This window comes from Triticum urartu, chromosome 3A (assembly GCF_056163025.1).
Source record: "Triticum urartu cultivar PI428250 chromosome 3A, HENAU_Tu73, whole genome shotgun sequence".
NCBI lineage: Eukaryota > Viridiplantae > Streptophyta > Magnoliopsida > Poales > Poaceae > Triticum > Triticum urartu.
This window is the reverse complement of record NC_141875.1, coordinates 459,989,385-460,016,843: the sequence shown is the minus strand read 5'-3', so window position 1 is coordinate 460,016,843 and position 27,459 is coordinate 459,989,385.

The following is a 27,459-nucleotide window of genomic DNA, read 5'->3' as shown; positions in this document are numbered from 1 at the left end:
CTGGAAAACCGAAATACAATTTTGGGATAATCCGGCCTTGAATAGTAATCCGTCCGAACTAAGAGGGTGCATCATCATAGGACACCCGGGATAAACACCAAAAAAGCCAAAACCCTCTACAGGGCATGGAACTGTACTGGAAAGGTGGCTTGATGGACCCTGTAGAATTCACAGTACAGAGGACGCCACACCAACTCACAGCCTTAGAGCATGTTGGATACTCCGGCAAGTGACCAAAATTGGCGAGGATCTCTTAATTTTGGAGGCCGCAGAAAACCAACCCGAGAACACCAGTACCGTTCTCACGGTCTTCGAGACTTTCACATCAAACAATATGCCAAAAAGAACACTCCGCAGCCTCGCCGAAGCCTATCAAGTTGCAACAATAAATCCATGGAGCGACACTTCCATTACCTTCAACGCAAGTGATGAACCTAGATTCCGAACAGCCCGAGCACCAGCCGCATTGGTCCTCAGTCCCATAGTGGACGGCTTTCGCCTCACCAAGGTGCTCATGGATGGAGGCAGCGGATTGAACATCATTTACGAGGAAACCCTTCAAAAAATGGAAATAGACTGGAACCGCGTCGAGCGAAGCAGCACAACCTTTAGAGGAATAATCCCCAGTCGGGAAGCGCGCTGCACAGGAAAAATCACACTAGATGTGGTGTTCGGCACGCCGGATAATTACAGGTCCGAAGAAGTCACGTTTCAGGTGGCCCCGTTTAAGAGTGGACATCACGTTTTACTAGGGCGGGAAGCATTCACAATCTTCCAAGCAATACCCCATTACGGGTACATGAAGCTTAAGATGCCCGGGCCAAATGGAATTATCACTCTAGCTAGTGATCCTGACATAGCACTCCGCGCCGAAAATAAGACGGCCGCATTAGCCCTTGAGGCACTATCCGAAGCCTTAGCGGCCGAGGAGCTGACTGCGCTGCGCTCCACGGTTAACAGGGATGATGTGATACTCGATAAGAGATCCAAATCCACATCCTTCAAGCCAGCTGACGAAATAGTCAAATTCCAGGTCCATCCAACGGACCCCAATAAAACAGCTTCCATCGGGGCACGACTAAACCCTGATGTAGACGCCGCACTACGCGAGTTCCTACGAGAGAACTGGGACATTTTCGCCTGGCACCCTTCAGACATGCCAGGGATCCCACGCAGGCTGGCCGAACACAGCTTAAATATCCTAAAAGGATTCAAACCTTTCAAACAAGCCCTTCGGCATTTTTCCGAACCCAAGAGACAGGCTATGGGAGAGGAGCTAGCCAAGCTATTGGAGGCCGGATTCATTAGAGACATAAAACATCCGGACTGGCTGGCAAACTTGGTGATGGTACCAAAGAAGGACAAATCCTGGTGCCTGTGTGTCGATTTTAAAGACCTTAACAAGGCTTGCCCAAAGGATCCCTTCCCCCTCCCCCGTATCGATCAAATTATCGATGCCACCGTAGGACACGACTCGTTGTGTTTCCTCGACGCATACTCCGGTTACCATCAAATCAAGATGGCAGAATCAGACCAAGCTGCAACAGCATTCATCACACCATGCGGCCCATTCTGCTTCAACACAATGCCCTTTGGGCTGAAAAACGCCGGCGCAACATATCAGCGCATGATCCAGACATGTCTGGCAAATCAGATCGGCAAAACAATGGAGGCGTATGTGGATGATGTGGTCGTCAAATCAAGACATGTCGAATCTCTAATAGACGACTTGAGGCTTACCTTCGATAACCTCCGAAAATACGACATCAAGCTCAACCCAGAAAAATGCGTCTTCGGCGTTCCAGCCGGAAAGCTCTTGGGCTTCATTGTATCCGGTAGAGGAATTGAAGCTAATCCAGCCAAGATCCGAGCTTTGTCACAATTGGATATCCCAAAGGACCTCAAACAAATACAAAAATTAACTGGATGTGTGGCAGCTTTAAGCCGCTTCATCTCCCGCTTGGGAGAAAAGGCACTACCTCTCTATCGCCTCCTTCGGCGCACCGAACACTTCGAGTGGACGGAGGCTGCCACGGCCGGACTTGATGAAATAAAAGCCATATTGGCAACAAACCCAGTCCTAGCCGCGCCGAACACCGGTGAACCAATGTTATTGTACATTGCCGCAACAGATCCTGAATCCTGAAGAGAATGGTATAGGTGAAAAGAATTCTCACAACCGAAAATAATTATGAGAGAATGGTATAAAGCTAGCACCATGAATCCTGAAGAGGCAAGAACAAGATTGAGAGAAAATCTTCTTCGGTCTTCAAATCCGAGAATGACGACGAGGAACGCCACCAAGAATTGTTGAGATACTCCGGGAGAATGAAAAGCAAAGAGATAGAGCCAACAATGAAGAAATCGAAAACAATCATGGAGAAGGCATTTGACTGATGATAATTCATTCTTACGTCAAACTTCGAAATAAATTTGAGGATATCTCCGGGAAAATAAGAAGAGTCAGGTAAGATCCTGGGAAAAGACCTGTGGGTTAGGGCCCACTCGAAAGAAAAACACCGTTGAAAAGATTACTTGAAAAGGAGAAAGCACCGGTTGAATTAGATGACTTGAATGAGATAACATCCTCGAAAGATCTTGAATGAATGCAGAGTGGAAACATGAATCTTCGAGATATCTTTAGCACTCCGGAACAAATGAATAACGAAAAGTTAATGATTGAGAGGTGCACCAGCAAGAGAAGGCATCTGACATACGGAAAGAATATGATCAACACCGAAAGCTTGAATTAACTCCACCGTAGAAGGAAAGAATGGAGAATGATGAACTTGAAGCTCCATTAGGATCTTCATGAAAATCACTGGATAAGAACATGAAGGAAATAGAACGGAGGGACTTTCATCAATAAAATGGATAGTGATTAAGGAATCTGAATCCTTGAAGAAAAAGGGGTGGGTGGGTGGGAAAACAAAGACAACTTGAAGATGGATGAAGCAAACAGCGTTGATGAAAACTGAGATTGGATCTTGCGGATGTTGAAATGATCGGATCCACTTGAAGAGAAAACACGCCGGTGAAAAGGATTGACAAGACAATCTTGATGATCAAGAAGGATTGGTATCCACATTGGAGTATGAGAACACCATTTCGGAAAGGTATGGAATCAACACTTGACATTGAAGAAACTCGAATACCACAACTGAAAACAAAACAAAGGATTGTCTTGCAGAATAAGCCGGAACAAACATATGATAGAGATTTCGTCCAAAGTTTTCGTGGTGGGGCCTACACGGGCTCGATCGTACAGCACCATCATGTACAAGGCAGTGCACATGACATACGAAGCGTCCCCGAGTCGGCATAGCCAAGGACTCTTTAAGACACAACGAGAACACTGTAAAACCAACCGTGAATAGGCGGACCACTAGACGTCGAACCCCAATTTCATACCATACATCTGTCGAAAAGATATCCTAAGAGCTACTTGAATTCCCACCTATGAAACTCCCGAAACTTTCCGGTTATGCAATCAGGTGTTGGGGATATAGGGGAAGCATAATACCTCACCCAAATCTAGCAAATCCTACATCCAGCTGTATCCATCCTTCAACACATAACCAAGAAACCTTCGGAAATCATCTACCTCAACCTTCGAAAAGCATCAATTATACAAGTTATGGCGATACTCCCGAACTCCCGCCCCAGTACTGGGTGGCGTCGAGGTTATCTCACCAATGAACTGCATAAAAGAGATTTTCGATGTCGGCGTACTAGACTCAGGTATTCCAGAACTGCAACGATAAAATTATGACGACAACACCTCAGAGCTCAACTCCCCGAGACACTTCCACAAAACCCCTGACAGGAGGCACCAAGACAATGTTCTCATCATAAAACTATCGGAACGATTCCAAGATACCCGCGTGATCCTAAAAAAAATTAGTGAAATTTGAGAAGAGAAGAGTCAAAACTCTACGTCAGGATGCCTTACCAGAGCAATGAGGAGACTGGGAAGTAAAAAGAATTCCTAAACTCTTCGATATATAATTCCTAAATGACTCAAAACATTTTTCTAGACACAACTCGGCCGCTAATAACGATCAAGCAATGGGGCTCCTAAGGTCGGGGAAGGCTCTGATTACCAACTTATAACACCCTCGATGCGACTATATCTCACACGTGTCGAGGCATGACTTAGAGGCATAATCGCATTGAAGGCATATGTCGCAAGTTAGGCAATATTCACAACATCCCATGTAATATAGATAATAAAAGGGAAGATAACATAGTTGGCTTACAATCGCCACGTCAATCAAGTACATAAATAACATTACATCATCCAAACACTCATGGCCCAACTACGGCGCCAAAGTAAAAGATAACCCAACATGCGACACGGTCCCGATCACCCCCAACTGGGCACCACTACTGATCATCAGGAAAGGAAATATAGTAACGTTGAGAGTCTTCGTCGTACTCCCACTTGAGCTCAAGCGCGTCACTTGGAGCGGAATCATCAGGCCCTGCATCTGGTGTAATAGTAATCTGTGAGCCACAGGGACTCAGCAATCTCGCACCCTCGCGATCAAGACTATTTAAGCTTATAGGTAAGACAAGGTAAATATGTGGAGCTGCAGCAAGCGACTAGCAAATATGGTGGCTAACATACGCAAATGAGAGCGAGAAGAGAAGGCAAAGCACGGTCGATAAAAGTATGATCAAGAAGTGATCCTAAAACAACCTACGTCAAGCATAACTCCAACACCGTGTTCACTTCCCGGACTCCGCCGAGAAGAGGCCATCACGGTAACACACTCAGTTGATTCATTTTAATTAAATTAAGTTTCAAGTTATCTACAACCGGACATTAACAAATTCCCATCTGCCCATAACCGCGGGCACGGTTTTCGAAAGTTCAAATCCCTGCAGGGGAGTCCCAACTTAGCCCATGACAAGCTCTCACGGTCAACGAAGGAATAGACCTCCTCCCAAGACGTTCCGATCAGACTCGGTATCTCGGTTCTTCAAGACACTTCGACAGGTTAAAACAAGACCAGCAAGACCACCCAATGCCCCGACATCCCGATAGGAGCTGCACATATCTCGTTCTCAGGGCACACCGGATAAGCTAAGCGTACGGGAGCCAACATAACCCAAGTTGCCAAGGGACGGCCCCGCATGGTGCTCTGGGTTGGACCAACACTTAGACAAGCACTGGCCCGGGGGGGTTAAAATAAAGATGACCCTCGGGATGCGCGACTCCCAAGGGAAAAAGGCTAGGTGGCGAATGGTAAAACCAAGGTTGGGCCTTGCTGGAGGAGTTTTATACAAAGAGAACTGTCAAGGGGTTCCCATTATAACCCAACCGCGTGAGGAACGCAAAATCCGGGAACATAACGCCGATATGACGGAAACTAGGGCGGCAAGAGTGGAACAAAACACCAGGCATAAGGCCGAGCCTTCCACCCTTTACCAAGTGTATAGATGCATTAATTAAATAAGATATAATGTGATATCCCAACAAGTAAACATGTTCCAACAAGGAACAACATCTCCATGTTCCAACAAGGAACAAACTTCAATCTTCACCTGCAACTAACAACGCTATAAGAGGGGCTGAGCAAAGCGGTAACATAGCCAAACAACGGTTTGCTAGGACAAGGTGGGTTAGAGGTTTGACATGGCAAATTGGGAGGCTTGAAAGCAAATGGTAGGCATCGTAGCATTGGCATAGCAAAAGAGCGAGCAATCTAGCATAACAAAGATAGTAGTGATTTCGAGGGTATGATCATCTTGCCTGCACAGTTGTCAGAGTTGACTGGATCCTCGAAAGCAAACTCAGCGAGCTCCTCGTTAGCGAACTCGTCTCCCGGCTCTACCCAAACAAGACAAACAAGCAACAAGGACACAATCAACCACGTGCAAGGATCGAGCAATATGGTACAATGATGATATGCTATGCAGGATGCGATGCGGGATGCAAAATGCAAGATATGACAAGAAATGCAAGAACCTGGCCTCAACTTGGAAATCCAAGTGTGCAACTAGAAATATGAGATGAAATAGCTTGAAAACGATATAAAGAACGCCGGAATCGGAGTTACGGTTTGGAAATGGCAAGCGATTCAAAAATGACACCGGTCAGCGATTTACAGCAAGTAGCCATCTAAATGCAATGAGATGAACATGCTACAGCACCCAAACATGACAACAAAATACATGGAAGGGATGCATTCATGATGCTTAACAAGAGTCTAGCACTGAGCTACGGCCAATTCATCCATTAACAGGTTCAAACAAGCATGGCAAAAATGCATATGGTAAACAGATCTCAGACTTAGTGAAATTAACACTTGTCTGGAATTTCAGATCAGGTAGCACTCTTCGGAGCATGAAAACTATAGGCTACAAGGCCTGAACATGGAAAAGTAAAGCATGGCATGGAGCTACTCAAAGAGCTTAACAAAAGTCCCTTAGTGACCTTGAACCAAAAGGGATCAGAAAATACAATTGCAAGCATGTAAACATAGCAAAAACATAATCAGTTCTCAGACTTAGTGAAAACTGGCACATGCTGAAATATAACTCAAGTAGGCAAGTTTACGAGCTCGATGCACTCACTACGGAGCAAGTCATGAAAAGATAAGCATACACCCATCAATAATAAACAAAATACAAGCTAGACATGGCAAGAACAATAGCATGGCATGCACGGATCAACTACCACATCATCGGCAAAATTGCAAACAAGTTGACAATCTGTCCAGATTCACAAAGTAGCAAAAGTAGAGCTCGATTGACTCAAGCTAGCGTGCTCCATAATTGCAAACAAAGACATGGATGGATAGAGCACTGCAATATTAACAAAACATCCTTACTGATCATCCTCAAAAGAGGCACGGATCACTAGGAAACAACATGAACATATGGCATCATGAGATAAACATGGCAAAAATGACAAAAAGGCTAAATGGAGTAGCAGATCTGACAATTATCTCAAGTAGCCCTCTTCTAACAGCATTTCGGGCATCAAGATGAACTCAAATGAAAATGGTGCAATGGAATGAAATGATGTACTCTCTGAGATGAACATTTTGATATGCTATATGCATGAATCGGAGCTATGGATGCAAAGTTACGAGGCGATGAACATGGGCATATGAATCTGGCAATTTCGGGGACTTGGAGGAATTTACCCCGCGGAAAAAGTCAACGGTGGACGGGGATATCCAGGACGGAGCGGATCGGGACAAGGGGAGGCGTTTGGTTCACCGGACCGATGGATCTCATCCAACTTGATCTAGATCCGAAGCGGGTCGGGTCCGGCGACGACGAAGACGGCCGGAGGCGGGGAAGGTGGCGGCGGAGGTCAACTCCGGCGCAGCCGCGGGCTGCGGGCGGCGCAGGGCGCCACACCGGCGACGAGGAGCCTTGGCGGCGGGGCGTAGATCCATGGCGAGGCACGGTGGCGCGCGGGCATGGCGGCGGTCAGTGGCGGGCGCGGACGCCGAGGAGTTCCGGCGACGCGTCCGGCGAGGTCGACGCCGGCGACGAGACGGCGGCGGCGGAGGAGCGCAGGAGCGAGCGGACGAAGGGCGGCGGCAGAGCGCGAGCGGCATCGGGCAGCCGGCTCGGGCGAGCGGGCCGGGAGGGCCTGACCCGGGCCACGGCGGGCCTGGCGGCGCGGGAGGAGAGAGAGGAACCTGGCGCGCTGAGGTGGTGCGCCGTGGTTGGGCGAGGTGGCGGGGAAGCTGACGTGGCGGCTCCCCATTGGTCGGAGTGAGGTGGCCGGGCGGGGTGGACATGTCCGGCGCGGTGAGGATGCGTCCGGCGGCGCGCGGGAAGGAATTTTAGGGTTTGGACTGCGGGATTTTCGTAGGCACACACATATTTATAGGTAGAGGGAGCTAGGAGAGTCCAAATGAGGTGCGGTTTTCGGCCAGGCGATCATGATCGAACGACCGAGATGATAGAACAGGCTTAGGTGGGTTTTGGGCCAAAATGGAGGGGTGTTGGGCTGCAACACACACGAGGCCTTTTCGGTCCCTCGGTTAACCGTTGAAGCATCAAACGAAGTCCAAATGGTACGAAACTTGACAGGCGGTCTACCTGTAGTAAACCAAGGCCGCTTGGAAAGTCTCGGTCCAATCCGGAAATGTTTAATCCCCACACACGAAAGAAAGGTAGAAATGACCACCGGAGGAGAATGGAGCGCCGGAATGCAAAACGGACAACGGGGAAAATGCTCGGATGCATGGGACGAACATGTATGCAAATGAAATGCACATGATGACATGATATGCAATGCATGACACGCAAGCAATGACAAGGCCACAACAGCGAATAACTGGAGGACACGTGGCACATCGGTCTCGGGGCGTTACAAGTAGCATGAGCTTAACGAGTTATATGTTGTTAGGAATTACCAAAACCACCCAGGGATAGTTGCACTTTCAGCCCACGAAGCGGGTATAGCTCCCACGTGTTGAGGCACGACTTAGAGACATAACCGCATGGGGGTTTTGTCGCAAGAAGGGTCGTCTTCACAAACAACCCATGTAATGAATAAGACAAGGATAAATAGAGTTGGCTTACACTCGCCACGTCACACAATACATAAATAAATCATGCATCATCCAAAATACACTCATAGACCGACTACGGTCAAAACCAAATGAACAAGGAAGATAAACCCCCAATGCTATATCCCCGATCGTCCCAACTGGGCTCCACTACTGATCATCAGGAAACGACACATAGTAACGACCAAGGTCCTCGTCGAACTCCCACTTGATTTTAGTAGCATCACCTGCACTGGTATCATCGTCACCTACAACTGTTTGGAAGTATCCGTGAGTCATGAGGACTCATCAATCTCACACCCGCGAGATCAAGACTATTTAAGCTTATGGGTAGGATAAGGTAATGAGGTGGAGCTGTAGCAAGCACTAAGAAAATATGGTGGCTAACATACGCAAGTAAGAGTAAGATCAGAAGCTACGCAACGGTCGTGAAGCTAGAAGTCATCAAGAAGTGATCCTGAAACTACTTACGTTCAAACATAACACAAACAGCATTCACCTCCCGGACTCTGCCGAAAAGAGACCATCACGGCTACACACGCGGTTGATTCTTTTTAATTAAGTCAAGTGTCAAGTTCTCTACAACCGGATATTAACAAATTCCCATCTGCCACATAATCGCAGGCACGGCTCTCGAAAGTTTATACCCTGCAGGGGTGTCCCAACATAGCCCATCACAAGCTCTCACGATCAACGAAGAATATTCCTTCTTCCGGAAAGACCCGGTCAGTCTCAGAATTCCGGTTGCAAGACATTTCGACAATGGTAAAACAAGACCAGCAAGACCGCCCGACTGTGCCGACAAATCCCGATAGGAGCCGCACATATATCGTTCTCAGGGCACACTGGATGAGACATCCTACGAGTAAAACCAACCCTCAAGTTTCCCTGAGGTGGCCCCATAGTCTACTCGGTTCAGACCAACACTCAGAGGAGCACTGGCCCGGGGGTTAAAATAAAGATGACCCTCGGGTCTGCAGAACCCAAGGGAAAGTTATAGGTCATTAGGCAAATGTAAAACCAAGGTTGGGCCTTGCTGGAGGAGTTTTATTCAAAGCGAAATGTCAAGGTGGTCCCATAACCCCAACCGCGTAAGGAATGAAAAATCAAGGAACATAACACCGGTATGACGGAAACTAAGGCGGCAAGAGTGGAACAAAACACCAGGCATAAGGCCGGGCCTTCCACCCTTTACCAAGTATATAGATGCATCAATTAAATAAGAGATAATATGATATCCCAACAAAACCATGTTCCAACATGGAACAAGCTTCAACTTCACCTGCAACTAACAACGCTATAAGAGGGGGTGAGCAAAAGCGGTAACATAACCAAAGAACGATTTGCTAGGAAGGTGGGTTAGAGGCTTGACATGGCAATATGGGAGGCATGATATAACAAGTGGTAGGTAGCGTGACATAGCGATAGAACGAACAACTAGCAAGCAAACATAGAAGTGATATCGATGGTATGGTCATCTTGCTTGCAATGTACTCAGAGTTGTCGAAAGCTTGATCCTCGTTAGTGTACTCAACAGGTTCCTCGATCACATAATCATCTCCCAGCTCTATCCAAAGCAAGAACACAAGCAATGGAACAACAATCAATCACGGTGCGATGCACAAGCAACATGATGCAAAACATGGCATGACATGCAAGGTATGATGTGCAATGCATATGGGTACTCCAGAAGGAAAAGGATGAACAAGGCATTAACTTGTCAAAACAAGTATGCCGCTGGAAAGATGAGATGAATTCAGTCGAAATCGATATAAGGATCACCGGAAACGGATGCACGGTTTGCAAATGACAAGCAATACAAGGATGATGCAAAACTGCGATTAACAACATGATAGCGCTTAGAATGCAACAAGAAACTAAGCTACTGCACTCCAACATAGAAACAAAGCACATGAGCATAAAGTACACATGAAGCTTTCAAAACATGAACACTAAGCACCTGCTAGTTCTCAATAGAGCAAGCTCAAAATAGCATGGAAAAATGTAAACGATATCAGCTTCACAGACTTAGAGAAAATACTAACATGTCAAAAACAGCATCAGGAAGCAATGTTTAGAGCAAGCAAAAAATATGCTAAAGGAACATAACATGGCAAACAAAGGCATGGCATGCTAGTGCTAAACACATAGAACAAAACTCACTTACTGAACTTTAACCAAAGAGGCATGGAAAATAATGTGGCACCCATGCAAACATGGCAAGTTATATGATCAGTTTCAGACTTGGAAGAAAAACAGAGCATGGCAGAAATAAATTCATGATAGCAACTTTGCAAGCTCATGCCACTCACTACAAAGAATTTCATGGCATTGCAAGGTAACCAACAGTACTTATACATGTTCAAGAAGCTAAGAATGGCAAGAGCAAGTCCATAGGGTACATCCATCACTAGCAAAACACATGGAAATTTTGATTATCATGTTAACAATTTGCTAGGAACAATATTTAGCAAAAGTAGAGCAAGGAAATAACATGATATACTACTCCGTAATTACAAACCGAGGCAGGAATGGATAGAGCAATATCGCATCTTCAAAACATGTTTACTGAACTATCTTAAAATGTGCACGGATCACATGGTAGCAACAAGTTTATATGGCATCAAAATGTAACAGGAAAAGGACTTTGCAAAACTACTAAGTGTCTGAAAACAGCAACATTATGAAGCATACTTTGCATGCTTGTGCTAGTCACCACATATATCACAAAAATACGAGACTGGCACCCCTGTAAAGATGGCATGATGGAGATCATAAAACATGTAGATATCAAGCTCATAGGATGCACACACAAAATGCAACAAAAATGACAAATCATCAAGTTCTGTTAAGAACCAGCAGTTAACATCATATAGCACTCTTGCAACGAGTATAATGGCATCAATATGGATAGTAACATGCATGAAAAAGCTACTAACATGAAGAGCACAAAAATAATGCATGATGAAGGAGCCATAAAAATAATGGGATTTCGGGACTTGGACGAAATATCACCTCCCAAAAACAGATCTAGGGTTTTGGGGAACATGGACCGAGGCGGAGTTCTTCGCCGGAGTTGCGGGAGAGGTTCGCCGGTGAGGGAGGGAGGCTCGCCGGCGGTCAAGGTGGCCGGAACCGGTCGAGGCAGCGGTGGCGACGTCGAACGGCAGCGGGGTCGATGCGGGCTGCGGCCGGGGCGAGGAGGCGAGGCACGGCAGCCGGCCGGTGCGAGGAGGCAAGGCGCGGCGGCCGGCTGGTGCGAGGAGGTGAGGCCCGGTGGCCAGTGGCGGAGCAAGGCGGCGGCAGCGGCGGGCGCAGCGCGTTGCCCAAGCGGTGCTCGGGATCGGGCGGCGACGCGGGGAGCCGGGCCGGGGAAGGCCTGGCTCGGGCTCGGCTGGCCTGCAGCGGCGCATGGTGGCCATGGCCATGTGGCGCATTGCTAGCGGCTGAGGGCGGTGGTGGGTTTTTGTCCGGTGGGATCCGGACACGTCCCGTAGTGGCGGGGAAGATTTCTAGGGTTTGATCTGCGGAATTTTCAGGGGAAGGTGTCTATTTATAGGTAGAGGGAGCTAGGACAGTCCAAATGAGGTGCGGTTTTTGCCCACTCGGTCGTGATCCAATGACGGAGAGCATGGACGGGGTTTAGATGGTTATTGAGATGTTTTGGAGGGGCGTTGGGCTGCAACCAAAGAGGCTTTTGGGGTTACCCGGTTAACCGTTGGGGCTTCAAACGACCTCCAAATGGAACGAAATTTGACAGGAGGCCTACCAGTGATGTACCAAGGCGACTCGACAAATCTTGACCCATTCCAAGAACATTTTGCATCCGCTCACGAAACGAGATTGGAGGGGTGCAACGGGTGCATGTGAGAGTGTCGGATTACGAAACAGACGACGGGAAATGATTGGATGGATGATACTAATACGAATGCAAATGAGATGCACATGATGACATGATATGAAATGCATGACATGAGCAAAATGAAAAACGAAAGACAAAACCCAACCACGGAGGGAATAACATATCACATAGCCGAAAATGGCACGAGTCGGAGTTACCAATATGGAAAGTTACATCCGGGGTGTTACACTAGTCAAGTAGAGGCATACTAGGCACACTCTGTTTTGTCTATGTATTCACACATGTACTAAGTTTCCGGTTAATAAAATTCTAGCATGAATAATAAACATTTATTTTGATATAAGGAAATATAAATAACAACTTTATTATTGCCTCTAGGGCATATTTCCTTCCGGCTCCCACTTGCACTAGAATCAATAATCTAGAATACATAGTAATGATTCTAACACCCATGGACTCTTGGTGCTGATCATGTTTTGCTCGTGGAAGAGGCTTAGTCAACGGGTCTGCAACATTCAGATCCGTATGTATTTTACAAATCTCTATGTCTCCCTCCTTGACTTGATCACGGATGGAGTTGAAGCGTCTCTTGATGTGTTTAGTTCTCTTGTGAAATCTGGATTCCTTCACTAAGGCAATTACTCCAGTATTGTCACAAAAGATTTTCATTGGACCCGATGCACTAGGTATTACACCTAGATCATATATGAACTCCTTCATCCAGGCTCCACAATTTGCTGCTTCCGAAGCAGCTATGTACTCCGCTTCACACGTAGATCCCGCCACGACGCTCTGCTTGGAACTGCACCAACTGACAGCTCCACCGTTCAATATTAATATGTATCCGGTTTGCGACCTAGAGTCATCTGGATCAGTGTCAAAGCTAGCATCAACGTAACCATTTACGACAAGCTCTTTGTCACCTCCATAAACGAGAAACATATCCTTAGTCCTTTTTCAGGCATTTCAGGTTGTTCTTGACCGTTGTCCAGTGATCCATTCCTGGATTACTTTGGTACCTCCCTGCTAAACTTATAGCAAGGCAAACATAAGGTGTGGTACACAACATTGCATACATGATAGAACCTATGGCTGAGGCATAGGGACTGACTTTCATTTTCTCTCTATCTTCTGCAGTGCTCGGGCATTGAGTCTGACTCAACATCACACCTTGCAACACAGGCAAGAACCCTTTCTTTGACTGATCCATTTTGAACTTCTTCAAAACTTTATCAAGGTATGTGCTTTGTGGAAGTCCAATTAAGCGTCTTGATCTATCTCTATAGATCTTGATGCCCAATATATAAGCAGCTTCACCGAGGTCTTTCATTGAAAAATTCTTACTCAAGTATCCTTTTATGCTATCCAGAAATTTTGTATTATTTCCAATCAAAAATATGTCATCCACATATAATATTAGAAATGCTACAAAGCTCCCACTCACTTTCTTGTAAATACAGGCTTCTCCAAAAGTCTGTATAAATCCATATGCTTTGATCACACTATCGAAGCATATATTCCAACTCTAAGAGGCTTGCACAAGTCCATAAATGGATCCCTGGAGCTTGCATACTTTGTTGTCACCTTTAGGATCAACAAAACCTTTTGGTTGCATCATATACAACACTTCTTTAAGAAATCCATTAAGGAATGCAGTTTTGACATCCATTTGCCAAATTTCATAATCATAAAATGTAGCAATTGCTAACATGATTCGGACAGACTTAAGCATCGCTACGGGTGAGAAGGTCTCATCGTAGTCAACTCCTTGAACTTGTCAAAAACCTTTCGCAACAAGTCGAGCTTTGTAGACAGTAACATTACCGTCAGCATCAGTCTTCTTCTTGAAGACCCATTTATTCTCTATGGCTTGCCAATCATCAGGCAAGTCAACCAAAGTCCATATTTGTTCTCATACATGGATCCCATCTCAGATTTCATGGCCTCAAGCCATTTCGCGGAATCTGGGCTCATCATCACTTCCTCATAGTTCGTAGGTTCGTCATGGTCTAGCAACATGACTTCCAGAACAGGATTACCATACCACTCTGGTGCGGACCGTACTCTGGTTGACCTACAAGGTTCGATAGTAACTTGATCTGAAGTTTCATGATCATCATCATTAACTTCCTCACTAATTGGTCTAGGTATCACTGGAACGGATTTCTGTGATGAACCATTTTCCAATTCGAGAGAAGTTACAACTACCTCATCAAGTTCTATTTTCCTCCCACTCACTTCTTTCGAGAGAAACTCCTTCTCTAGAAAGGATCCATTTTTAGCAACAAATATCTTGCCATCGGATCTGTGATATAAGGTGTACCCAACAGTTTCTTTTGGGCATGCTATGAAGACACATTTCTTCGATTTGGGTTCAAGCTTATCAAGTTGAAGCTTTCCACATAAGCATCGTAGCCCCAAACTTTAAGAAATGACAGCTTAGGTTTCTTGCCAAACCACAGTTCATATGGTGTCGTCTCAACGGATTTAGATGGTGCCCCATTTAATTTGAATGCAGCCGTCTCTAAAGCATAACCCCAAAACGATAGTGGTAAATCGGTAAGAGACATCATAGAGCGCACCATATCTAATAAAGTACAGTTACGACGTTCAGACACACCATTACGCTGTGGCGAAACTATTCCACATTGTTTGAAATGAAGACGAAACTCATTACTCAAATATTTGCCTCCGCGATCATATCATAGAAACTTTATTTTCTTGTTACGATGATTTTCTACTTCACTATGAAATTCTTTGAACTTTTCAAATGTTTTAGACTTATGTTTCATTAAGTAGATATACCCATATCTGCTCAAGTCATCTGTGAAGGTCAGAAAATAATGACACCCGCCGCAAGCCTCAACACTCATTGGACCGCATACATCAGTATGTATTATTATCGATAAGTCTATGGCTTGCTCCATTGTTCCAGAGAACAGAGTCTTAGTCATCTTGCCCATGAGGCATGGTTCACAAGTATCAAGTGATTCATAATCAAGTGATTCCAAAAGCCCATCAGCATGGAGTTTCTTCATGCACTTTACACCAATATGACCTAAACGGCAGTGCCACAACTAAGTTGCACTATCATTATTAACTTTGCATCTTTTAGCTTCAATATTATGAATATGTGTATCACTACGATCAAGATTCAAGAAAAATAGACCACTCATCAAGGGTGCATGACCATAAAAGATATTACTCATATAAATAGAACAACCATTATTCTCCGATTTAAATGAATAACCGTCTCGCATTAAATAATATCCAGATATAATGTTCATGCTCAATGCTAGCACCAAATAACAATTATTCAGGTCTAAAACTAATCCCGAAGTTAGATGTAGAGTTAGCGTGCCGACGGCAATCACATCGACTTTTGAACCATTTCTGACGCGCATCGTCACCTCGTCCTTAGCGAATCTTCGTTTAATCCATAGCCCCTGTTTCGAGTTGCAAATATGAGCAACATAACCAGTATCAAATACCCAGGCGCTATTACGAGCATTAGTAAGGTACACATCAATAACATGTATATCAAATATACCTTTCACTTTTCCATCCTTCTTCTCCGCCAAATACTTGGGGCAGTTCTACTTCCAGTGACCAGTCCCTTTGCAGTAGAAGTACTCAATTTTAGGCTTAGGTCCAGACTTGGGCTTCTTCCCTTGAGCAGCAACTTGCTTGCTATTCTTATTGATGTCCCCCTTCTTTCCTTTGTCCTTTTTCTTGAAACTAGTGGTCTTGTTAACCATCAACACTTGATGCTCCTTCTTGATTTCTACCTCCGCAGCCTTAAGCATTGTGAAGTGCTTGGGAATTGTCTTTTCCATTCCTTGCATGTTATAGTTCATCATGAAGCCTTTATAGCTTGGTGGCAGTGATTGAAGAACTCTGTCAATGACATGATCAACATGAAGATTAACTCCCAGCTGAGTCAAGTGGTTATGGTACCCAGACATTCTGAGTATGTGTTCACTAACAGAACTGTTCTCATCCATCTTGCAGCTATGGAACTTGTTGGAGACTTCATATCTCTCAACTCGGGCATTTGCTTGAAATATTAACTTCAACTCTTGGAACATCTCATATGCTCCATGACATTCAAAACGTCTTTGAAGTCCCGATTCTAAGCCATAAAGCATGGCACACTGAACTATCGAGTAGTCATCAGCTTTAGTCTGCCAGACGCTCATAACATCCGGAGTTGCTCCTGCAACGGGTCTTGCACCTAGCGGTGCTTCCAGGACATAATTCTTCTATGCAGCAATGAGGATAATCCTCAAGTTAAGGATACAGTCCGTGTAGTTGCTACAATCATCTTTCAACTTAGCTTTCTCTAGGAACGCATTAAAATTCAAGGGAATGGTAGCACGGGACATTGATCTACAACAACATAGATATGCAAAAACTATCAGGACTAAGTTCATGATAAATTTAAGTTCAATTAATCATATTACTAAAGAACTCCCACTTAGATAGACATCCCTCTAGTCATCTAAATGATCACGTGATCCATATCAACTAAACCATGTCTGATCATCACCTGAGATGGAGTAGTTTTCAATGGTGAACATCTCTATGTTGATCATATCTACTATATGATTCATGTTTGACCTTTGGGTCTCAGTGTTCCGAGGCCATATCTGTATATGCTAGGCTTGTCAAGTTTAACCTGAGTATTCTGCACGTGCAAAACTGTCTTACACCCATTGTATGTGAATGTAGAGCTTATCACACCCGATCATCACGTGGTGTCTCGGCGTGACGAACTGTAGCAATGGTGCATACTCACGGAAAACACTTACGCCTTGAAATTTAGTGAGGGGTCATCTAATAATGCTACCGCCGTACTAAGCAAAACAAGATGCATAAAAGATAAACATTACATGGAATCAAAATATGTGACATGATATGGCCATCATCATCTTGTGCCTTTAATCTCCATCTCCAAAGCACCATCATGTTTTCCATTGTCGCCGGCTTGAAACCTTGATCTCCATCGTAGCGTCATAGTCATAAAGTAAAGCAATTACATGGTGATTGCATTTTATACAATAAAGCGACAACCATAAGGCTCCTGCCAGTTGCCGATAACTTTTACAAAACATGATCATCTCATATAATAACTTATATCACATAATGTCTTAACCATATCACATCACAACATGCCCTGCAAAAACAAGTTAGACGTCCTCTACTTTGTTGTTGCAAGTTTTACGTGGCTTCACGGGCTTCTAGCAAGAATCGTTCTTACCTACGCATCAAAACCACAATGATTTTTCATCAAGTGTGTTGTTTTAACCTTTAATAAGGACCGGCCGTAGTCAAATTCGATTCATCTAAAGTTGGAGAAACAGACACCCGCCAGCCACCTTTATGCAAAACAAGTTGCATTTCTGTCGGTGGAACCGGTCTCATGAACAGGGTCATGTAAGGTTGGTCTGGGCTGCTTCATCCAACAATACCGCCGAATCAAAATAAGACGTTGGTGGTAAGCAATATGACTATTATCGCCCACAATTCTTTGTGCTCTACTCGTGCATATCATCTACGCATAGACCTCGCTCTGAAGCCACTATTGGGGAACGTAGCATGCAATTTCAAAAAAAATCCTACGATCATGCAAGATCTATCTAGGAGATGCATATCAACGAGAGGGGGGAGAGTGTGTCCACGTACCCTCATAGACCAAAAGCGGAAGCGTTAGGTTAACGTGGTTGATGTAGACGAACGTCTTCATGATCCAACCGATCTAGTACCGAACGTACGACACCTCCGAGTTCAGCACACGTTCAGCTCGATGGCGTCCCTTGAACTCTTGATCTAGCATAGGGTCGAGGGAGAGTTTCATCAGCACAACGGCATGGTGACTATGATGGTGATGTGATCCGCATAGGGCTTCGCCTAAGCACTACGACGCTATGATCGGATGAGTAAACTGTGGAGGGGGGCACTTCACACGGTAAGAGAACAACTGTTGTGCTTTGGGGTGTCCCTGCCCCTGTATATAAAGGAGGGGAGGAGGAGGTCGGCCACCAAGGGGGCGTGCCAAGGGGGGAGTCCTACTAGGACTCCACTCCTTGTAGGATTCGCCCCCCCCTTTTCCTTTCTCATCGGAGGGGAAAAGGAAAGGAGAGGGAAAGGGAGAGGGAAAGAGGAAAGGGGGCCGCGCACCCCTCCCCCTTGTCCAATTCGGACTCCCTTGGGGGCGCCACCATGCAGGCTCCCCTCTCTTTCTCCCCTATGGCCCATGAAGGCCCATTACTTCCTCGGGGGGTTCCAATAACCCCTCGGTACTCCGATAAATATCTGAAACATCCCGAAACCATTCCGGTGTCCGAATACTATCGTCCAATATATCAATCTTTACCTCTCGACCATTTTGAGACTCTTCGTCATATCCGTGATCTCATCCGGGACTTTGAACAATCTTCAGTCACCAAAACACATAACTCATGATGCAAATCACTACTTCAGGATGCTGCTAACGCGACACTACGATCAGAGACCCTTCGAGAAACTGTGTGCGATGCAATAATTGCAAACGGTGGTGTATGAAAACCGTCAAAAATGTATAAAACATTAGCAATGATGGATGCATCAAACACGGTTCAGATTTTAGTTGCGTGTGTGAAGAAGAACCTACATTTCAGTTCAGTTAACTGTTTGCGATGAGGAGGACACTGGTGCGTGTCAGTCCTAAACAAATGGTTTTTAACCCCTTTCCGCGACGACATTTGGAACCGTCGCCAAGTGAGTGTGGGCGATAGGCGCGTCCTTCCCACGCGAGCCAGAAACCGTCGGGGATAGGGACCCTATAGTACTCCTACTCGGTTCTGTAAGTGCATCTAGTGCTCCTTAGTGATTTTGGTGTATTGAAGACTTATAGGTTAAGGGACTAATGCGTTTGTGAGTGTACACAGGTCTATAAGTCAATGAGGAGTTCGATATTTACATAGAAAGTCGACCCTAAAAATGAAGTTCTTCGACTGAAGACTTTGGATTTCTGAAGACTTTCTGAAGACTTCGAAAGTGAAGAAATTGGTGTGACCTTGAAGACTTGGTATTCATTCGAGGAACATGAAGCATGAAGACTTTTGTTTTCGTAGTTTCATTTTCTCTTTCTTGAGTCATAGGAAAAACCGTACTATTAAAGGGGGTTGAGGAAATGCTAAGGAAAAATTTCCATGTGATGCTCAACTCAAAATCCTACACCTACCAATCCCTTCGAGTGAAGTCATTGGAAATCTCACACAGTCCAGTCATATTCTTCAGCGACAGAGACGAAGTTCTTTTGGTCTCTGAGGAATTTGTTCTGACTGAGGAGTTAGGAATTCGCCAGTGCGGATTTCCTACACAGTGAGGAACATGATAGCCCTGAGGATTTTGCTACTCAAAATTCCGACCGTTGTTGTGCAATGCGCCAGCTGTCCCAAAATATCCATCCATCTAACGGTCATATCATTGAAGGGCATTTATGTCTTATCATGTCAGGCTACTCCCTAGGCTATAAATAGCCGCCCCCTACAACCACTAGCTGGTTGGCTGCTCCGAGAGAAACTGACACTTGTCATTTGAGAGCAACCCATCCTCTGAGGACTTTGAGCGAAAATCATCGAGTGAGGAAAAACCCAAACCCAAACACCTACAAACCCCAAGTGATTGAGCATCACTGAAGAGATTGATCCTGCGTGGATCCGACACTTGTTACCTTTGAAGACTGTGCTTCTTCCAGACGGTTAGGCGTCATGGTCTAGAGCATCCAAGAGGAATTGTGGATCGCCGAGTGACCAAGTTTGTGAAGGTTCGGAAGTCACATGAAGACTTACCATGAGTGATTGGACGAGGTCTGTGTGACCTTAGTTCAAGGAGAATATGGTGAGGACTTGGTGTCCTGAGCTGCGTGTTCAGGACTGGGTGTCCGGGACTGTGTGTCCTGGAGTTTAAATACTCAGCCGCTCCAACCAGATGTACAACTGAGACAGCAGTTGGAACTGGTCTACCAAATCATTGTCTTCACCAAGCTTACTGGTTCTATTTCCTCAACTCTTTCATTTCCTCATAACTATGGTGTGTGCTTGTTCATATCTGTGTTTGAAGACTTTGACTGAAGAGTTTCTCAATTTCCTCAGTTCAATTTCTTCAGTCTGTTTGTCTTCATCCTATGTTATCCTGTGCTTGCGCTACCTGTACTCTGTGCCTGTCTTCATTTCATCATGATGACCATGCTTGTATTCTGTTATGTTTACTTTTGAGTACTTATTCCGCTGCTAGTAGTTCTTCGCTAAGGAATTTCCTCACCGGCAAATTCCTCAGTGAAGAATTTCATAAAAAATGCCTATTCACCCCCCCTCTAGTCGATATAACGCACTTTCAATTGGTATCAGAGCAAGGTACTCCCTTGTTCTGTGTGATTTTGGTTTAACCGCCTAGAATTTTAGTTATGTCGACCGCAGGTATGAAGAAAGTGACATGCCCCATCTTTGACGGTCACGAGTATCCCAAGTGGAAGGCCATGATGAAGAAGCGCCTCATGGCGATGAACAGCGAGCTGTGGACCGTCACTGAAATTGGTCTGACCGATCTGTGCAAGATGGCGGAAGCTGATGACATTCGCAAGTACACTCTCTCAACCTCACGGCGAAGGATGTCATCTGCTCCTGTCTGTGTCAAAATCAGTTCAAAAATATCATGCATGTCGATCATGCGAAGCTCATCTAGGACCGTCTCTCTGAGGTCTATGAAGGTCATCGAACCTGTCATGATCCTTGGTTTGAGGACTTCAAGGAATCTCTCAAAGCGATGACATTCGAACCAGAATCATCATCTTCTGCATCATGCCTTATGGCAAAAGATGCTGAGGTAACTAAATGGTACCTATCCGAGACTAGTGATGATGAATCTGGTGATGAATTTGGACCCAGCTATGTCAAACTTGCTTCCCTTGCCACTAAACAACAAAGAGCTTTGGAAAAAGTTCACTACATGCTAAATAAGAGCGATGATATGTTGGGTGAAGAAATGGATCAGTCAAAAGCTTTGGCTAAAAGTCTTCAGAGACTTCATACTAAGTATGACACCCTTCAAGATCAACATAACACTCTTTTATCTGATCATGAGAAGCTTTCTTATGAATTTCTTCAAAGAAAGCAAGATCTTGAAAAGCTAAGAGTGAGTTATGAAGATCTTCAGAAGGAGCACGATTCATTACTTGCTCAACAAATCAGCGCTTCTCAGGAAGAATTTTTCCTCCATGTTTGAAATGCATTAAACGTGAATCTGCTAATTCTTCACCTGAATGTTCAAATGCTGCTAATGTTTCAAATTCTTCACATGCCTATGTTATCACTAATTCCTCATCAGAGGACATTGCTAGTATCATTGACGATGCAGGTCTGAAGGAATTGTACATGACAGGCATGTACAAAAGCCTCAAAGGGCATCAGACTCTTTGTGATGTGCTTAAAAAGCAGATCCTCAATAGGAACCCTAGGAAAGAGGGTATTGCCATTGAGAGGAAACTCAATGCTGATGGTACATATTGGAAGCCTGAGCAGTACCCCAAAACTACATGGGTTGCTGCAAAGGGACCTCCAGTTGATTCATCTAACTTATCTGGATTTGCATGTGAATCTCCTCGTTCTGATGATGAGTCATTTGACTCCAACTATAAACTGTTCAAAAATCAGAATGGTGAAGTATTTGCTAGATATGTTGGCACTAACTGCAGGAACGGTTCCCCTATGAAGAAAATCTGGGTTTCCAAAAGATGCCTTGAAAATCTTCAGGTGAATGTCATCATGACGTCACCTATGAAGAATAGGAACCCAGATCAAATTCTTCATATGAACCAAATTCTTCATATGGATCCAAGTCCTCATACGGACCAAACTCCTCACATGGATCATATTCCTCAAAAGGATCAAAGTCCTCATATGAAAATCATCGTGCTAACCCGTCTGTTTCGTAGGGAAGATCTAAGGATTATGGATATGTGCATTATTCTTCAAATCATTATGTCCACAAGTCCTCGAAGAATTTCTCTGCTTACTCTTACGCTTACTCTAACCCCTCTTATGTGAAACGAATGGACTGGCTTCTATGCCATCCTTCTCGTATGGAGCTCGCAGAATGATGAACTCTTTGCCACCTCTTCAGATGTGGGTGGTGAAGAAAAAGAACTAATCTCTTCTGCAGGGTCAGGTCTCTAGACGTACGAATCGTCTGAAGAATTTGCTGGAGACCCGAGTATGCCTGATAGGACACAAGCTAATCATGAAGAAATGAACTTTCATTTCTCACGTCCTCATATTGATTTATCTATTCTTTTGCTTGATGAAATTGATCTGATGAATTGATGTCATATTCTTCACTGATGAAGTATATGAGTTTGTAAGCTGCACTAATTCATCTGCAGGATGATCAACCCAAAGCCACTGAGTGGGTCCTCGATAGTGGATGTACAAATCACATGACTGGTGACAAGAATCTATTGATGGATGCTCCATTATCTCCGTCACATCTAAAGCATATCATCTTTGCTGACAAAGGAAAAAGTCAGGTATTGGGTCTAGGTAAGGTTGCGATCACAAAGGATCGACACATGGACAAAGTCATGCTTGTTGAGTCCTTAGGATACAACCTTATGTCTGTCTCAATGCTTTGTGATCTTGATATGGTTGTTGTCTTTGGCAAATACTGTTGTGTTGTGGTTATGGAAGCTGACAATTCCAAAGTCTTCGAAGGCTTTAGGAGAGGAGACCTGTATATTGTTGATTTCTCTACATGACCACAACCAGCCATGTGTCTACTTGCAAAAGCTTCAGAAGGTTGGCTCCGGCATCAACGACTCGGTCATGCAGGCATGAGGAATTTGCACACGCTTGCGAAGAAGAAGCATGTCATTGGCATTGAGAATGTCAAATTCCTCAAGGATCACCTATGCGGAGCCTGTGAAGCTGGGAAGATGACAAAGGCCAAGCATCCAGTGAAGACAATCATGACCACTACTCGCCCATTTGAATTGCTTCACATGGATCTCTTCGGTCCTAATCATTATTTTTCTAGAGAAAAGGCCAGAGCCCGACTTTATAAATAAAGCCACATGGCAGCGTCACGAGACCAAACAGGAAAGAGACCAGTTAACGAGGAGAACGCACACAGCACACGGAACGAAAAGTATATAAGAGTAGCCAAGGAAGGATGGATACAGGCAACTGCCATACACGGCGCGCAGGCCGGAAAGGAGTGAGACCTAAACTCCGCAAACAGCACCACCAGGATTAGACGACAGGATCCCGTCCGGAGATGTGAGATGCCGAAGCCCGGATTTTGTCGATGAGCAGGTCCAGGGCATCCCGATCAACCTCCTTAGTCAATGATCTCCACTACTGCAATAATATACATGATTTGAAAAGAACGTCAGCAGGCTTAGATGGGAAGATATGCTCAATAGTAAATTTGTTCCTAATGGTCCACAGAGCCCAACATAAGGCACCCAGGTCAACCCAAAACACCCTCTTGGTGACCCCAACCAAAGCTTTGGCTAGGGTTCGAATATCGGAGAAAGAGGAGGGGTTCCAAGAGACCTGAAGCCAAGATCTGACACAGCACCAAACCAGCTTGGCCAGCACGCAATTGAAAAAGATGTGATCAGAGTTCTCCAAGGCCCCACATAGATGACAGAAATCCGAGCCAGGCCCATTGCGCTTTTTAATCTGGTCAGCAGCCAGCAGGCGACCACGAAAGGCTTGCCAAAGGAAAATGTTAATCTTAGGAGGAACTTTGGACTTCCAAATACAAGAGAATCTGGTCGAAGGAGTACCACCAATAAGTCTAGAATAAAGCGACTTGACCGTAAATCTACCTGAGGCCGAATGAGGCCAGACTATAGAATCGGCCGACTCCGAGAGCACGGGGAAGAGGGCAGAGAGACTTTGCCAATCTTCCAACTCTTCAGGAGACAGGGCCCGACGAAAGGCCAGATCCCAGTTATTAGCCGCCACCTCCGCGATGGAGATACCCGGATTAGGACAGTAAGAGAACAAAACCGGAAAACTCTCAGCGAGGGGGGCATCCCCCGACCACCAGTCCAACCAAAAGCGGACTGCCATCCCATTACCAACATTAAATTTAACATGTTCCATGAAAATAGGTCTGACTTTGACAAGGGATTTCCAAAATTGAGAGCCGCGCCTCGCGGTGGCAAACAGCGGCTTGGAATGTGGGAAGTATTTAGCCTTAAGAATCGAGAACCAAAGCGAGTCAGCCCCACTAGTTAAAATTTTCCACCACCACTCGATAAGCAAACAAATGTTCATCACCCGAGTATTAATAATACCTAACCCCCCACGGTTTTTAGGCTTACACATATGCTGCCACTTGACCAGCCTATATTTCCGTTTGTCATACGCGGAATTCCAGTAGAAGGCTCCCCTATGTTTGTCGAAGCCAGCATGCACGCCATCCGTAAGAAGATAGAAGCCCATAAGAAACATGGGGAGAGAGGATAAGCAGGAGTTAATTAGAGCAACTTTGCCAGCATTAGTATTATATCTGCCTCTCCAAGGGAGCACCCTGTTCCCCACTTTAGCGACCGCCGGAGCGAAATCTTTAGCATGGAGCACGGCAGGAGCGATAGGAAGGCCTAGATATTTAAAGGGAAAGGAACCCAAAGAACAGTTCAGAAGCCTAGCAACCCGCAAGGCTTCCGCCTCATCCACACCCGTCACCAGGACCTCACTTTTAGCGAAATTAATCTTAAGACCCGAAACAGCTTCGAAACACAACAGGATGAATTTAAGATTGGCAATGCAGGTGTCATCCAGCTCCACCAAGATAATTGTATCATCCGCATATTGCAAGTGGGAAACACCCTCCGGAAGTAAATGAGAGACCACAGGAACAATGTGCCCACAACGGGCCGCCCTGGAAAGCATGCACGAGAAGGCGTCGGCCACAAAATTAAAAAGAACAGGGGAAGCAGGATCCCCTTGGCAAAGGCCCCTACCATTGGCGAAGAAATTGCTAACAAAACCATTAACCGAAACGGCAGTATGGCCACCCGAGACCAACTGCATGATATGATGAACATAAGCACCGTCGAAACCTTTAGCAAGAAGGACCTGCTTGAGGAAGGGCCAGCTAACGAAGTCATAGGCTTTCTCAAAGTCTAGCTTAAGGATAACCGCTTTAGCTCTCCGAGCGTGAAGATCGTGAACAATCTCATGAAGGGATAGGATACCATCAAGGATGAAACGCCCTTTGATGAAAGCAGATTGATAAGGACTAATAACTCTATGAGCAATCGGCGACAAACGATTCGCAAAGCCTTTAGCCGGGAATTTGGCGAAGTTGTTAATCAAAGTAATAGGTCGGAATTGGGAAATAACATCAGCACCCTTAACCTTGGGGATCAGGGTTATCACTGCATAGTTCAGGCGGGAGATATCGACAGTACCAAGACAGAAGCCCTGGATAACATTACAAACCAGTTGTTTCAACTGGGGCCAGAATTTCCGAAAGAAAGGAATAGAGAAGCCGTCTGGCCCAGAAGCAGCATTAGGATTGGCAGTGTTAACAACATCCCAAATTTCCTGATCAGAAAGAGGGATCATCAAAGAGGCATTCTCCTCGGGTGAGATTTTAAGACCTAAGTTCCAAAGGGAGGGAGAAATGGAGAAGCCCGATGGAGGTTTAGCCCCCAACAATGAAGAGAAGAAATCCACCACATGAGCCATAATAACAGACTGCTCCGAAGATCGCACACCATTAATGAGCAGGCTATTAATACCACATCGTCTACGCCTGCCGTTCGCGATCGCAAAGAAATACGCCGTAGGGGAGTCGCCTTTTAGAGTCCAGTTTAGAGTACCCCGTTGACGCCAATAAATCTCAGCCTGATGGTGTAACTGTATTAAAGCAGCCTCCAGATTATAACGAACCGCCCAACCATCGTCAGAGAGCCCAATAGAATCAGCCGCGCGATCCAGCGACAAGATCTGGTCTTCGAGGGAAGATTTGGTGCGACGATCCTCCGCCGCACGATTACGAGACCAACCTCTGAGGAATTTACGCAGGTTATAGGAACACGAATGCCAATCATCCAAAGGCCCAAAGGAGCAAGCATTGGATGATAGAGAAAGGGAGATCTTCGCCGCAACCATATCGACAAAGCCATCCACAGCCAACCAGGAGGCGTCAAATTGAAATCTAGCCGGAGGCCTGAGGCTAATGGAACCATCGTCAAGAACTAAGGGGGTATGATCGGAACCGATAATGCATTTGGCGTAAAGAGAGGCCCTAGGGAACAAGGAATCCCACCTGGGACAAAGGAAGACTCTGTCAAGCACTGATCTAATAGGGATTGACTGATGATTGGACCAGGTATAACGAGCTCCCCCCCGAGGCAGCTCACGAATAGCATTGGCACTAATGAAGTCGTTAAAGGCATTAGCCAGCGGCCAGGAGAAGTTATCATTACTTTTGTCATTAGGGCACCGCAGAAGGTTAAAGTCTCCCCCGATAACCATCGGTAAATTACAAGCATCGATCTTCAATGAAAGTTCATTAAGAAATAAAGGCGACAAGGAATGGTCCGCAGGCCCATAGATGACGATAAACTCACAAAGAGTATTCTGAGCTTTATGAGAGAGAACAACACTGGCCCAAAAGATCCCATGATCAAAAGCAACAAAGTCAAAAATATCTTCATTGGAGCCTATCAAGATCCTGTAGAGTGCCCCGAAGCAGGTAAAAAGTTCCAATTAAATCTGTCCATGCCCACAATAGCAGAAAAGTCATTAGGGGAGAAGGATTCCTTGAAGGTTTCTACCAGCCCCACAAAGTCAATAGAGTTAGAACGAACCAGATCTTTAAGTTGGTCACGGCGCCCCCTAGCACCGAACCCCCTAATATTCCAGAATAACGCCCTCATTTATAAGAAAGATTCTTGATTCAAAGGCTCGACCTGCAAGGGGCCACACAGGGTTTAGCATGCTTATTGGTGCCCCTTTTAGACAAGTTGGATTGGGGCTGGCCACTACCAGC